We start from the raw sequence: 13,973 nt of genomic DNA, 5'->3' as shown, positions 1-13,973 counted from the left end.
AATTGGTTAAGTGATATTTATTCAATCTATGGAGCCTCTGCTATTGTATCTGCCTTGTTTCATTTAAAAAAATTGTCTGCACTAATAAAAGCTATATAGAAATTATTTTCTTAATGCTCTGCTGTTTCAGCACAATACTTCATCTCTGCTCCCTATTTGTGGGAGAAAAGTTAGAAAGTAGTTAAAGTAACCACAGATATGTGGGGTTCATATCCACTGGAATATTTAAGTAAATGCTTATAAGTTATCTTTACCTCACTTTCAAGCATAAGCAATCTAAATCTGAAACAGACTGTGGGTGTTTTAAAAATCTTCCCTGAGGTTTCATGTGGTCAAGCTGAACGCAGGACATAGATTTCTGATTCCTATTACTTGACCCCTGACTTTGGATAGCACCCGCAGAAAATAAACTTAATTATTTTCCCTATTGATGAAAAAAAGTTGAGCTAATTTACATCTATACAAAAAAAAAGTTATTAGTCTAGAAGCACCATTCAAGTTCACAGGAGATTTAAAGTGAAACTGTTAACTAGGCAACATAAGAAGATGACTTGTTTTTATAACCAGGCTACAGAAAGAGGGGAACAGTAATATTCTAGTTAGAAGTAAAACATCCATAGAAGAATTGTTTTTATTTTTTTTTGTGTGTGTGGGGTTTGGTTTTTTTTTGGGGGGGTGCTTTTGTTTTATTTTGTTCATCATTTGTTTGTTGGTACTTTTGTTGTACCCATAGCGTTTTCAATTGTTTAGAGTTATATATTTTTCTTTTGTTGTTGTTATTTTTTGTTTGTGTCTTTGTTTTTGAGATAGGGTCTCACTACATAGCTCAGACAAGTGCAGAACTTGCAATCCTCCAGCCGCAGCCTCCCAAGTGCCAAGATTAAAGATGAGTGCCACCAGGCCCAGCTAGAGCTAATAGTGTCCAGAAGAGTAGAACCAGCCACAACTAACCACCACAGAGCTAGGCTGAGATGTGGACTGGGTAAGGGCTCAGGCTTTGAATTTAGAAGAGAGAAACCTGGGTTCGAACAGAGCTGAAGTCAACCATATCACCCATGAGTATGAATCTATCCTCTGGTAGAATGTGCAGTTTTGGTCTGCTCTAACTTTGTCACATATTAGCCAACTACTTGTAACCTTCCTAGGTGTCTGTTCCATCATTTAACAAATGGAGGTGATGCTGGGACAGCATGGAGAAGCAGTAAGTGTGTGATGTACTTAGCACGATGCCTGGCACACAAGTGTTTGCGAATGTTCAATATATTCAAGACTTGAATTTGTAGCAGAGCTTAGGTTCCCTCAGAGTTACCAGTCATTGTGGGAAGAATGTACATTGTGGTAGAGCGCCTGCCTAGCAAGTGTGAAGCCCTGAATTCAAACCCCAGTACCACAAAAAAAAAAAGAAAGAAAGAAAAAACACCAGAAAGTACACTAAGTACATGAGAAGTCAGGAAAAGCTATGAGAAGGATTTGAATCACATAAAATGATTCCCGCCAAGCTAACGTACTGATTTATTCATTTGTTACTGTATCCACAGTTAGATTACAAGGCTACCTGGGGAGAAGATAGTTGCATTTTAACCATCATGCAGAGACATGTCTTGGGTGAAGTTAGCTTCACAACATATATGCTTTTTATAGACAGATTTTTGGCAAGGATCCTGAAATAACTTCTTGAGTTATTGAGTCTTAAGCTCTTTCCACCCTCAGCTACAGCAGCTTGCTAGGTACCAGCAGAAACACAAGCTGCCCGGTAGAGGTCTAAGTAGACGTTTGCCTGGTTTCACAATGTATAGAACTACTGGCTTCTGTCTGGGTATTGCAGAAAACCTTTGGATTGTCTTAGAGGTCTTACCATGCTGATTAAATAAACTATGACTAATTAAATGTCATAATGCATGATGTAAACCTGTTCATGTCAGGGGAGATCTTTAAAAACAACTATCAGGATGAGCAAACTTGTCAACATTTTTAGCTAATTTTCAGTAGTAAATAAGTAAATTTTATTTAAGAAATCCGAAAGCTGTCTGGTGATGTGATTAGGGGGGGTCCTATATTTTGTGCCTGATTAGACTGAGGCTTACATTGGACCTGGAAAATCTCTTCTGAACAGTTAACTACCCATTTTTTCAATTAAGCATAATGTTATGTTAACATCCTTAAAGAGCTAAATGATGGCACAGTAAATCTAATTAGAATACATACTTACAACTGGATTCTCTTGCAATTTTCAAAAAGCTGATTGCATTTTGCATCTTCTCTGCCATTGTCAGAGCGGCTGTACCACAAGTTGCTGCACCCCCGCCTGGTGTCTGTGTCTCTGCGTGGTGACCTTTGCTGTAAGAGCTGCTGCAGACATCACAAACTCTCACATCAATTTGCCACAATTGGATGTGGCATCTTGCAGCTAATTTGATTTAGGAAGAAATGCACCTGGCTCTGCTTTTTCCCTATAGAATGTGGAGGGAGTTCTGCGTCCTCACAGATGCCAGCTAAGCGAGGAGCCCATGTGGTTTTCAAGGTCTAAGCAGTTTGTCTTCATCTCCCCAAATACAAACCATGACAAAGGGAGAGGAGCTGAATTATTTAATGCAAAAATAAATTAGATTGGGGTCAGGGAGGGAGAAAGAGAAGCCCAATGGACTGAAAAATACAACTGTTGATGTAACTTCCAGTTTTCTTGTCTTAAAAGAGAAGCCTAACTCCTTTTTATTTAGCTATTCGACTCTATTTCTCTTTGTTTTTATCAAATCCATTAAATATAATTTCCCCCATATCAAAACTCTAAAGAAATCCTAACCTGTTAAATTCAAACTATTTGAAAAGAAATACAAACACAGAAAGATGGTTATATGGGTTTTATTTTTATGTTTCAAACTGATTTGAGGTTGTAGAAAATAGATAAAATGGTAATGAGCTTAATCTATTATTGATAAATTTAAATAGATCAAAGGGCCACTTGTTGAAGGCAAAATACAAGTCTCAACCTTTTATTCAGTGACCCACATTTTATCTCAATTATGCTTCAGATGTTGAAAACCAAAATGATCATCAACAACAAATCCTGCCTTATAAATATGATTTCCATTGAATATGTAAGGAGGTTCTGAAGGGGGTTGGGGGGAACCAGTGATGTTGCACATTAAGTTTAGTTTAGATGGGAGAGTCATATTTTTCTGGAGAAGTAAATATATGTTAATTGTACAGAACTTTCCAAGGGGAGGCTCACATCTTTTCTATGTCATATTGCTATGAGAAAATATAAAGTATGACTTATATAAAAGTAAAAGGGGGGGTTATTCTTTGGAAAAGTAAATCTGTTATTTTTTAAGAATGAGGCTAGGGCTGGTGGAGTGACTCAAGTGGTAAAGAGCATGCCTAGCAAGTGTGAAGCCCTGAGTTCAAACTCCAGTACCAGCTAAAAAAAAAAAAGAACGGGGTAAACCTGGATCAAAGATATTGAGGCAGTTCTACAACTAATTCCCACCCTAAGGGCCTACCTTCATACCATATCTGCACATGTTTAAAGTAAAGATGGGATGGGAATTTGAGTTATTCTTGTCAGGGAAAAAAAGAGAACTGTCACTAACTGTAAGCAGCACGAGAACAGAGAGCAAGCTAGTTTTGCTGTCCTCTCTCCCTGATGCCAAGTCTGTAGTTGAGGCTTACCTACATGAATGAGTAGCTGAAGCTTTATGACATCACTGCTGTTTCCCTTTGCATAGCTAGACTTCCAAGTGCATCTACCAGGAGTAGCTTGACCTGTCAAGTGATAACCCAAAACTTCATCTGCCTACTGGGTTGTCTGTCAGTTTTTACTTTAAAGGTGGATTTTTTTTACTTAAAGTATGTGATTTTGTTATCACAATTCCCTTGTATATTTTGGCTTCTGCTTCCCCTGCATCTTGAAGACAGAAGGCTTTACAGGAACATCCATAGTTGTAGAGATAAAAGGCAGCTCATTTTTGTCTGGTGACACAGAGAGGTGATGTCATTTCCAACAAAAGATGGGAAGCAGAGGAAAATTTGAAGTCAAAAAGCAAGAAGCAAATCAAATAAATTCCCAGAAGTCTCCCCATCCCACAGCCACCATTGTCAAAGGGCCTTCTAAGCGGCTTCATTATTGTCTCTGAACTTGTGTGAATTTGCAGGTGACTAGCCAGGTCCATCTTCAAAAGCAGGAAGATACTCTAAAACAGTCATTTCACAGAATTTTTCATTTATCATAGCCATACCTTATCTTCATGAGACTTAGTGACCTGGAAAGGGAAATATTCCAAAGGATTGCTTTAAGTCTTCAGAGCCTACCACAAAGTGGGGACTCAGTAAGTATTTAGATGACTAAATTAACAACTAATTAATTAATTTAACAGTTAATTAATTCATTCATAGGTGCAGTTATGCATCAGCAGAGGTTGGCAGCATACAGCAGAAACCAAAATAACAGTGTCTTAACCAAGAAAAAGTTGATTTTAATCTTATGTAAAAGAATTCTAGCCAGGCACCAGTGACTTACACCTATAATCTTAGCTACTTAGGAGGCAGAGATAGGAGAATTGTGGTTTGAAGCCAGCCCAGGCAAATAGTTTGCAATCAAATGCAAGCTGTGTGACTCTCAATGAACTGATCAAAGCCTGCAAATAAAGACTGACCAATTTCATACAAAGTTAAAGATCAAATCTTTGATTTTCACAAAAAGCAGTATCTTAATGTAAACAGGAGATGAGGAACAACTCAGGAATTGGATTCCTATCCTCCCTTCTTATCATCTATTTTATAGTTAAGATGTTCTTAAATTAGAACTCCTAAAATACCATTATTTTGCATCAAGTTTTTATTTGTTTTAGGTAATTTGAAGGAATCAGCATTAGGCAAACTTAAAGAAAGTGTACACTTTGAGCTGGGCGCTGGTGGTACATACCTGTAATCCTAGCTACTTGGAAGGCTGAGATTGGGAGGATCATGGTTCCAAACCCAGTCCAGACAAAAAATTAGGGCGACTCCATCTCAAGGAAAAAAAAGGTGAACATGGTTGCTTGTCATCCCAGCAACAGCAGGAAGCATAAAATAGGGTGATCAAGGTCCAGACCAGCCTGGGGAAAAGCGAGACCCTATCTCCAAAATAACCAGAGTACAAGGGCTGGAGATATGGTTCAAGTCATAGAGCACCTGCCTACCACACTTGAAGTCTTAAGTTCAAAACCTACCAAACTTGAAGTCCTAAGTTCAAACCCTAGTTCCACCACAAAAAAAAAGTACACACTTTGATTAAATAACTTAAACTATGATTTTTATTCTGCTCCTGGTTGAAGCCAGACACTTCAAAAATCTCAAAGCTAAATATTTAATGGTCAAAGCAAAGTTGTACAGGTCTACCATGGAAAGTGGAAGATTAACCCAGAGAAGATTCAGAAGCCTAACACATAAATAATTTATAGAGTCCAGTAATCTAGGCCATGTGGGGAAATTCCCAATCTCTAGTCTCCAAAGTGTGACTCTTGGACTTTTCATGTAGGAAGAAAGTCTCACAGCTTTTGGGGTTCTGGAGGAAGCACATTCTATGCTTTTGAGTATTATCCCAATTAATTTCCCAAGTGACATGGAAGGTTCCCAGCTTTCCCTAGAGTCCAGAGCAAGAGAGAGCTCTTGACTGGGCCCAGACTTGGGACCATAATAACCCAACAGACCAAATGTTAGAAGTATCTTGTGTTGAGAGACAGTTCTCCATGGATCTTTTGTGTTTTTGCAAGTCTTGTGAGTGAAGCACCATCAGTTCTTTGTTTGGAAATAGCTACTCAAGGATGTTTGTCCAGCAAATAATCTTGGAAGCAGGGTTAGTGTCTTCAGAGCAGTGGATAGATTTTTCTTCCAGTCATAGAAGACAGAGCTAGTACCTCTCTCTGAAGGAAAGAGCAGGCATGCTTTCTGTCTATTATAAAGGTTTTGGGTTCCCAAAGTTCAGAATTCCTCACTGTAATGCAACCCACAGTGTATGCAGTGTGATCCAGTCCTATTTGCATCACCTTTTGGGCATCAATGTTTAGGAAATCAATGCAAAAAAATATGGATATTCTGCTTGCTGTAATTAACTGCTCTTCATCTCCGATCCAATGGTTTTTAGTCTTCTGCCAGCATCCATAAAACTGTGGTATGTGGACTTTTTACCTTGTGAGTAGGGTAAGAAATAGTTCTTGATATTGTGATGGGAACAGATGCTGTGTGGAATTTTGGGCAAACTCAGTAGAAGAATAATAACATAGACCACTAATGTTTGAGAGGAGGAGAGACAGAGATAGACACATGGAGAGACAGAAAGAGCCATGGGGAAAGAAGGAGAGAGAGAGAGGGAGAGAGAGAGAGAAAGATTTTAAGGAACTGGCTCACATAATTAATGGAGCTGTCAAGTCTGAAATCTATAGAACAGGCCACAGGCTGGAAACTAATAAGAGTTGATGTCACAGTCTCAAGTCTGAATTTCACAGAGCAACAAGCAGGAAACTCAGGCAGGGTTTTAAGATTGACACTGTAATCTGGAGGAGAATTCCTTCATGAGAAATCTCAGTCTAAGCTCTTAAAATCTTCAACTGATTACACGAGGGCCACTTATAGTATGGAGAATGACCTGCTTTACTGAATGTCTACTGACTGAAGTGTTACTCCTATCCTTGAAATACCTGGGGTTTGACCAAACAACTGGCACCAGAGCCTAGTCAAATTGACACCATGCAAGCTACAAATCTCCACTGTCACTGTCTCTCAGTCCAACTTCTCCCCCACCCAACCCTTTTTCTCTTGGTCCCTCATTCATGTTATTTCTGAGATAAACTCCCCAATAAACCTCCTACACATTGATGTCCTTCTGAGGGTCCATTTCTGGGAATTCTGATGTAAGACAAAGAAACAGTAATGAGCAAAACATGCTACTCAGAGTTATTACCAAGTCTAAGTAAGAAAATAACTCTCAAAGATTTTGCTGTTATCTTTTTAAATATTGAAAATCCAACAGTCTCTCGTCTTTGACAAAAATAAGCCCACCTCATTGTTAGGTGTTGGAAAAGCCATTTGCCTCAAAGAATAAAGCAACTGATCAATGAAACAGAAAGCAAATAATGGCTTAAAAAAGAAGACGTCTCAAAAAGAAAGCCTCTTCCTTGCTTTTCCTTGTCTGTTTTATATCTAAGCAGGAACTGCTCAGAGTTTGCAAGCTCCAGGCTGTCACTGTGCTACCCTTAGCCTTGCACATGTTCCGGAGTGTGTGCCCACAGACATTTAGCAGATGGTCTTGGGCTGGACATCTGGAAGTCTCATCAGATTATGAGGCACAAATTTGTGATAATAGATTTAATTCAGTTTTGCTTAACATTTTTGGCTGGTTTAAAGACCCTGAGGTCAGTATGTAACTTGGCAAGAGTTTTACAAAAATTGTCCCAAATTTACCATCAATGGGTCGATCTTATACAATATTTTGTTTGTGCAACTCAGACCAGCTGGGTGAAAACTAATGAAAGGAATGCAATTATGGGAGGGTGGGAGGTACATGCGAGCCTTATTAACGCATTAGTCATTCTCTATGTATGCCTGCTCATCCCACCCCCATGGCAGCAGAATGAGCACGAGGAGGCCTTGAGGGAGGAGAGCCATCTCCCTTTATTCTCTATGCTAGACTCCAGAATAGGAGTTTCACTCAGCTAATTGAGGGGACAATGTAGTAAGGATTGAAGATAAATCGTTTTGTATTTTTATTAGGACTAGTCTGATATAAACCTTAAAAGATATATAAATGAAGTAAAGCTTCACCCTCCCATAACTCTGACATGCTGATAAAGAATTTTCTCTTCTTGACATCAAAAGTAGCATCAATTTAGTATTTGCATAGAAGACTCCACATTTTTTCTCCTTTCGTTTTCATAGCATCTACCACCCAATTGTCACTCAAGAGAAATATGTTGAATGGGTGGCTTTCTTTTCATTATTTTTTAAAGCTCATTTTTATTTTAAAGAATAAGCCAAGAAGAAAAAGATTATAAATCCATAAAGAAAGTGATCAGAAGATATAAAAAGTCACTACTAAGAAACACTACTAGCCAATAAACACGTAGAAAGTTGCTGAGCCCCACTGTTAACCAGGAAAATAAAAATAAACAATAATGAGAAACCATTTCACACCCTTCAGATTGGCAAAAAATTTAAAGAATGACAATGCCAAAGATGAGTGAGAAGCCTCAGCTACCTAAGGTGGGCCTGTAAACTGGCACAACTCCACCACTCTACCTCATTAGACTGATGACGCTCTTATCCTGTGAGTCAGCAATCCCGCTTCCAGTATACAGCCTGGATAAGGATCCAAGTTCAGGAATGTTCCTGGCAGCACTGTTAGAAGTAGCAAAAGAAAAGCAAAGTAGGAAATAATCCAAATGTCCCTCAATGGAAGAATGGACAAATACATTGTGGTATATTTACACCAAGAAATACTATACAGCAGTCAAAAATGTGTAAGTTAGGACAACAGCTATCAACATTGCTAAATCAACAAAAATCAAGGAAAAATACTCAAAAAAGTCTACAGAGTAGTATTTTTGCTATGTTGATGTTAAATACGTAGATAATTTCTTAAAAAGCCATGAGGATGATGAACTCTGAAATAATTTGTATAGTTGCCTCTAAGAAGGAAGCTATAGGAATCAGATCAAGGAGGGAGTTCAGGGATGGCTCCTGCTGTATCTATAGGATCTTAAACTAGGGGGAAGGATAGAAAAAAATCTCAGAAAATAAGGCAAGGAAACTAATATTCACTATATAATCTTCTATTTTTCATTACATTTAAAATCTTTAAAAACCACAATGTTTGAAATTATCAACTTTTATTTAGAAATCTGAGATTAGAGATCATTTCTCTCCAACTCTGTGACCAACAGCCCAGCTATGAAAAGAGCTCAGTTCAGCCCCAGCCCCAGCCCAGGCCCGACTCTGGGTGATGTCCAGCAGGCAGTTCCCCAGATGCCTGGTGTTCAGATTTCCAATAACAGATCCCCCAGTACAGCACGCTTTGCTTAGGAGAGCTGAGCTCATCTTGTCTCTGCACGTGTGCTACATTTCCATTCATTTCATTACTTGCACAAATAAAATATTGAAACTGCCTCTTCAGTGGGCCTCGTTGGAAAATTCTGCAGTATTAGAAGTCCCACCCCATGCCTAGCTCTTTAGTTCTGCCACATTAAGTAAATGGATTTTACTTGCATTAAATTTCTTTTTTTTTTTTTCCTGGAACTGACATGCCCTGATCTGAAAGTTTTTCAGTTTTTAAAAGAAAAACAAACAAAACTCCCAAGCCCTCCTCCACCATCTCCATAATGATAGAAATACAGGCTTCTTGCAGAAAAAATTTTAAATGCTGAAAAATATCCCCTCAAATTAAAAATCACTTACAATCTTGAGTCAGAAGCCACTACCTTTAACGTATCAGCATTATCTTTTTTAAAGTTGTTATGCATATATACTTCTCATTTACACACACACACACACAATACTGTGTGTAGTATTTTGTATTTTTATCATTCACACCATATTTAATTTCATTGTTTCTCTGGAGCACCATTTTTAAGGTACACACATAGTATTCCCTTGTGTGGATATTCCATAATTTACCTAAAGAATTCTCCCAGTGGAGGAATTCCAGATCAGTTTACCTCCCTATGAGCCTATCAGCAGTGCATGAGTGTCCATTTCTCTGTTCCCCTAACAACACTGCTGCCCAAGTGTTTTTTTTCTTCCTCCACTGAAAGATAATGGGAGACTCACTATGACACATGAGTCTAAAGAGAGGGAGTCACTGAGTGAATGAACTACACTTTACTAAGCAGGCATGTTGGGACATGATTATAATCCCAGCACTCAGGAGGCTGAGGCAGGAGGAGCAAGTGTTTGAGGACAGTTTGGGCAACATAGGGAGACCCTAGCTCAAAAAAAGAAAAAAGTGTATCTAAGTGCTGTTAAATTTGGACACAATGTTTACACTGTTTTTCTGTTCCATACCTGAAATAAGACTTGTGGTCATCTTTGTGAATTTCAAGATAATGCTTCTGTAAACACTCCACTCTCACTGTGGAAGCTCCCTGAGGCCAGAGACTGTGCTGTATTTATTACTGTAGCTCCAGGATTCAAAAGAAGAGGCTTTCCAGAAATGCCCATTGAAGTAATTAGTACAAGAATACAAAATTCACACCAAGTGAACAAATAATCTTACTATGGAAATCACTTATGTTAAAGCTTTTTCCAAAATATGAAAACTGGATCCAACGTTTCTAGTTTAAAAGTTTGTTTTCCATAGTTAGTCTTTTCAACTGTTGTATCGGTTTAGGATTATACTGATGCTGGCTAGTAAGGAAACATAGGAGTCAAATAATGAAAAATCATTGCTGTGTGCAACAGGGCCTTGCTTCATTTAGCAGAATAATTAGCCAATATTTTCAAATGACTTGGGCTAGGTTTTTGGGCCATGGAAACTATTCTTCTGTTATAAGAGAAGTCTACCTCAGCAGCCAGGAAGATCCTGATGAAGAAAAACACACACATTGGCTTCTTCCTCTCAGACAGCCTAAGCGACAGTGAAAACTCTAATGTCCTACCCTTGCAAGTCTGTTTCTTCCACATGCCAGATCAGGAATGGCCGTGTCTCCCCAGCAACTCACAGACAAGTGCAATTCCAGGAATTTCTTTTTGCATAGATTTGTAATAAGCTCTGGAATGACTGTAGAAGCAGTCACAATTGGGGTACTATAGCAAGACATATTTTTAGACTCAACTCTCGACTCTGGTCATACAGAGCCTCAGCTCTGGACACTGTCCTCCAGGATTTCTCAAATTGCAGAGGAGAGAGGTCATGACCCTGCTAGGGTCACAGAGAGGAAAACAGCAAGGCTTCAAGGAGAGTTTTCTTGAAGTCGTGTTGAAGGGAAACTCTCTTCTGTTGATGCCTTCGTGGCCATCAAAAGTGCCTCCCCAGCTCCCCATCCATTGCTCACAATGGCTGCTGCTTCTGGTATTAAACTTCCCAGTGCCAGCCACATCAATGCGTGTGACTTTCTGGGACTTCCAAGTATTTGTCGCATAGAAAATAATACTATTCGTGCAGCCACTCAAAGCAGTGCTGCTTGCAACAAGAGGCTCCTGGCTGAGATCTGAAAACCCCACACTAGTCCATGAGCTGGAAAGACCATCACAACACATATGTAATCAATCTGCAGCATGTCATTGAGAAACTCCTTTATAGAGGTAATTATCTTGTTTAATAAGTGCAAATGTAGTTGGTCACTGTGGTTCATGCCTGTAATGCCTCTGGAGATGGAGATCAGGAGGATCAGAGTTCAAGGACCGCCTGGGCAAAAAGTTCATGAGATCCCATCTAAACCAATAGCTGGGCGCCGTGGTGCACACCTGTCATCCCAGCTCCATAGGAGGCTGAGATAAGGAGTATCACATTTCCAGATTAGCCAAGACAATAAAGTTCATGAGTCCTCATCTCAATAGAATAAGCTGGGCCTTAGAGGCACACACCAGTCATTCCAGTGACTGTGGGAAGCCTAAAATAGGAGAATCAAGGTCCAAGCTAGTCTGGGCAAAAAGCAAGACTCCACTCCAAAATAACCAGAGCAAAAAAGGCTGGAGGCATGACTCAAGTGATAAGAGGACCTGCCTATCAAATGTGAAGCCCTGAGTTCAAACCCCAGGACCACCAGAGAAAGAAATAAATAACTGTATGATCCTTATCTATAAATGAGTCTCAGAAAGTCAAAGCACCTTACCTCTGATCACACAGCCAGTTAGGAATTCAAACTCTGGTATCACAGACTCTATTGTTTATCCAATGCTTACTTCCCAGAACCATTGATTTGGGGCTTATCTGAATGGCTTGGTTTAGTCAAATGTGAGTGGGTGTGCTGTATGTGACATTCAAGTAGAGGCTCTGAGTGCACTTGCATGATGTAACTTGATCTCTTGAGTACCTACCATCTGCTCCAAGAGTGAGCTCTAGATAGAGGTATAGAATGAAGGCACATGATGTAAAAGTCAGAAGAGCCCAGCAGAGCCAAGCAGAGCTGCAGTCTAGAGACCTGAGAGTAAGAATATTGTTTTAAACAATTGGCTGAGAGTTATTTATAACATAAACTCACAAATATGCTAGGTCTGCACAGTCTGGGTACTTTCCATCTTAATCTGTTGCTTCTCATCTCTGATCCCTCAAGGAGTTCACCCTACTAGCCTATTCTTTCTATTACTTTAATTTTTTCTACTCTCAGTGAAAACATCAGGACTTTTCTTTTTGTCTTTTTTCTAGTTGTGATGCAAAGATCCAACATGAAAGGAATAAAAATTATCCCTTGCAAGTAAATAATAATAATGTATGCACTGAGTCTGCCTTATTTGTGGATTTATTACACATGGTTTTGACCAAAAGTAATAAAAAAAATAAAAAATTTTAAAAATCAAAAGAAATTTCAAGAACAAGAATTTTAAATGCCCACACATACATTACACAGCTCAGTTGAAGCACAGAAGCTCTCAGTCAGTCCTGCATCATCATCAGTGGGTTTAAATCACTGAGTGATCTGCTGAGTGTTTCCCTGCCCTTAATTTTGTGAAATCTGCCTCTCCAGAAGCAAATGGTGCCCCCAAAGCAAGGTAAAAGTGAATGTGCCTTAGTGAAGTGACCAAGTGAAAATTTGAGATTTGTTGACAGGTGGCATGTCTTTAGCAGAAGTTGACCGATGTTGTGGGAAAAATGAATCAAACATCCACAGTATACCACTGAGCTCTGTGCATCCTGAGCACGCCATGGTTTTCCTCAGTGGCGGTCTCCTGGGAACCACATCCCCATGGAGACCAAGGGTCCACTGTACTGTTCAGAACCCATCGACTATGCCAGCATTGTTTTAAAACTTACTATGTGGTAAGATAAGCAGAGCATTCTTGCTACAAGATCAAAAACTCAATGCCTATTTACAGAATGGAACACACTGAATATTCATTTTGCTTAGAAGAGACTCAAGATTATTCATAATAATAATAATACTGATTTTGTTGTTTAGTCATGGGGCCAGCTCTGTGCTGGTGTCATTTAGTCCCTACAACTATATTAAGAGGCAAGTGTTCCAGAGATGGCTGTTGTGCACCAACAACCAAACTTGTAGCTAAATATTTGGCTGCAGGTGAATACTACATTTCCCAAGCTCCCTTGCAGTTAGGGGTGGCAATGTGACTGAGGTCTGGCCAATGGAATTTGAACAACTTCTAAGTCATGCTCTCCGGCTCAAACAGCCCATTTACCAGAAGCCCCGTACAGAGGATAAAAGAGCAACAGGGTGGACAGTAGATTCCTGCTACTACTTGGAACTGCCATGCTAGCCCAGAACCACCTATCTGCATAAAAGAGAAAAGTATCTTTTTATGCCACTCTACTCCTCTCTTTTTCTCTCCCTCTTCTTTCTTTTTGTTAAAGCAACCTAATATATCCTAACTAATGTGCTAAGTAAGTGTTACCCTTTTTTTTCAGATGGAGAAATGGAAGTTCAGATAGGTTAACTTATCTCAAGTTCATCCCAGTAGCAAGAAGTAGAGCCAGGACTTGGGTCAAGGTCTGACTGGGGCCTGGGGCCAGGTTCTGCCCTATTGTGCTCAACAGCCTCCAAAGGCCAGTCTTTGAATCTGTTCAGTTTTCTCCAGCCTACTATGCTAAGGTTTCAGTTCTAGATATCATGTTACAGAATGTAAAGTTCTCTTTCCCATTAGGAAAGAAACCTTCTTCAAATCAACCAGATGGATATTCTCTGGCATGAAAGAAAAATAATTCAACTACTTCTATAGCCAAGACGTGGCAAGAGAATGAAACAGGGTAGTCTATGCCTTGTGCAGATAAAAGTGAAGTAAAGGCCACAAGTGGTCCTTTGGGTTGTACAGAAAAAAAATATTAGAACTTC

Source organism: Castor canadensis, chromosome 9 (genome assembly GCF_047511655.1).
Source record: "Castor canadensis chromosome 9, mCasCan1.hap1v2, whole genome shotgun sequence".
Lineage (NCBI taxonomy): Eukaryota > Metazoa > Chordata > Mammalia > Rodentia > Castoridae > Castor > Castor canadensis.
The sequence above is the reverse complement of the archived record's forward strand: the minus strand, read 5'-3'. Positions refer to the sequence as shown.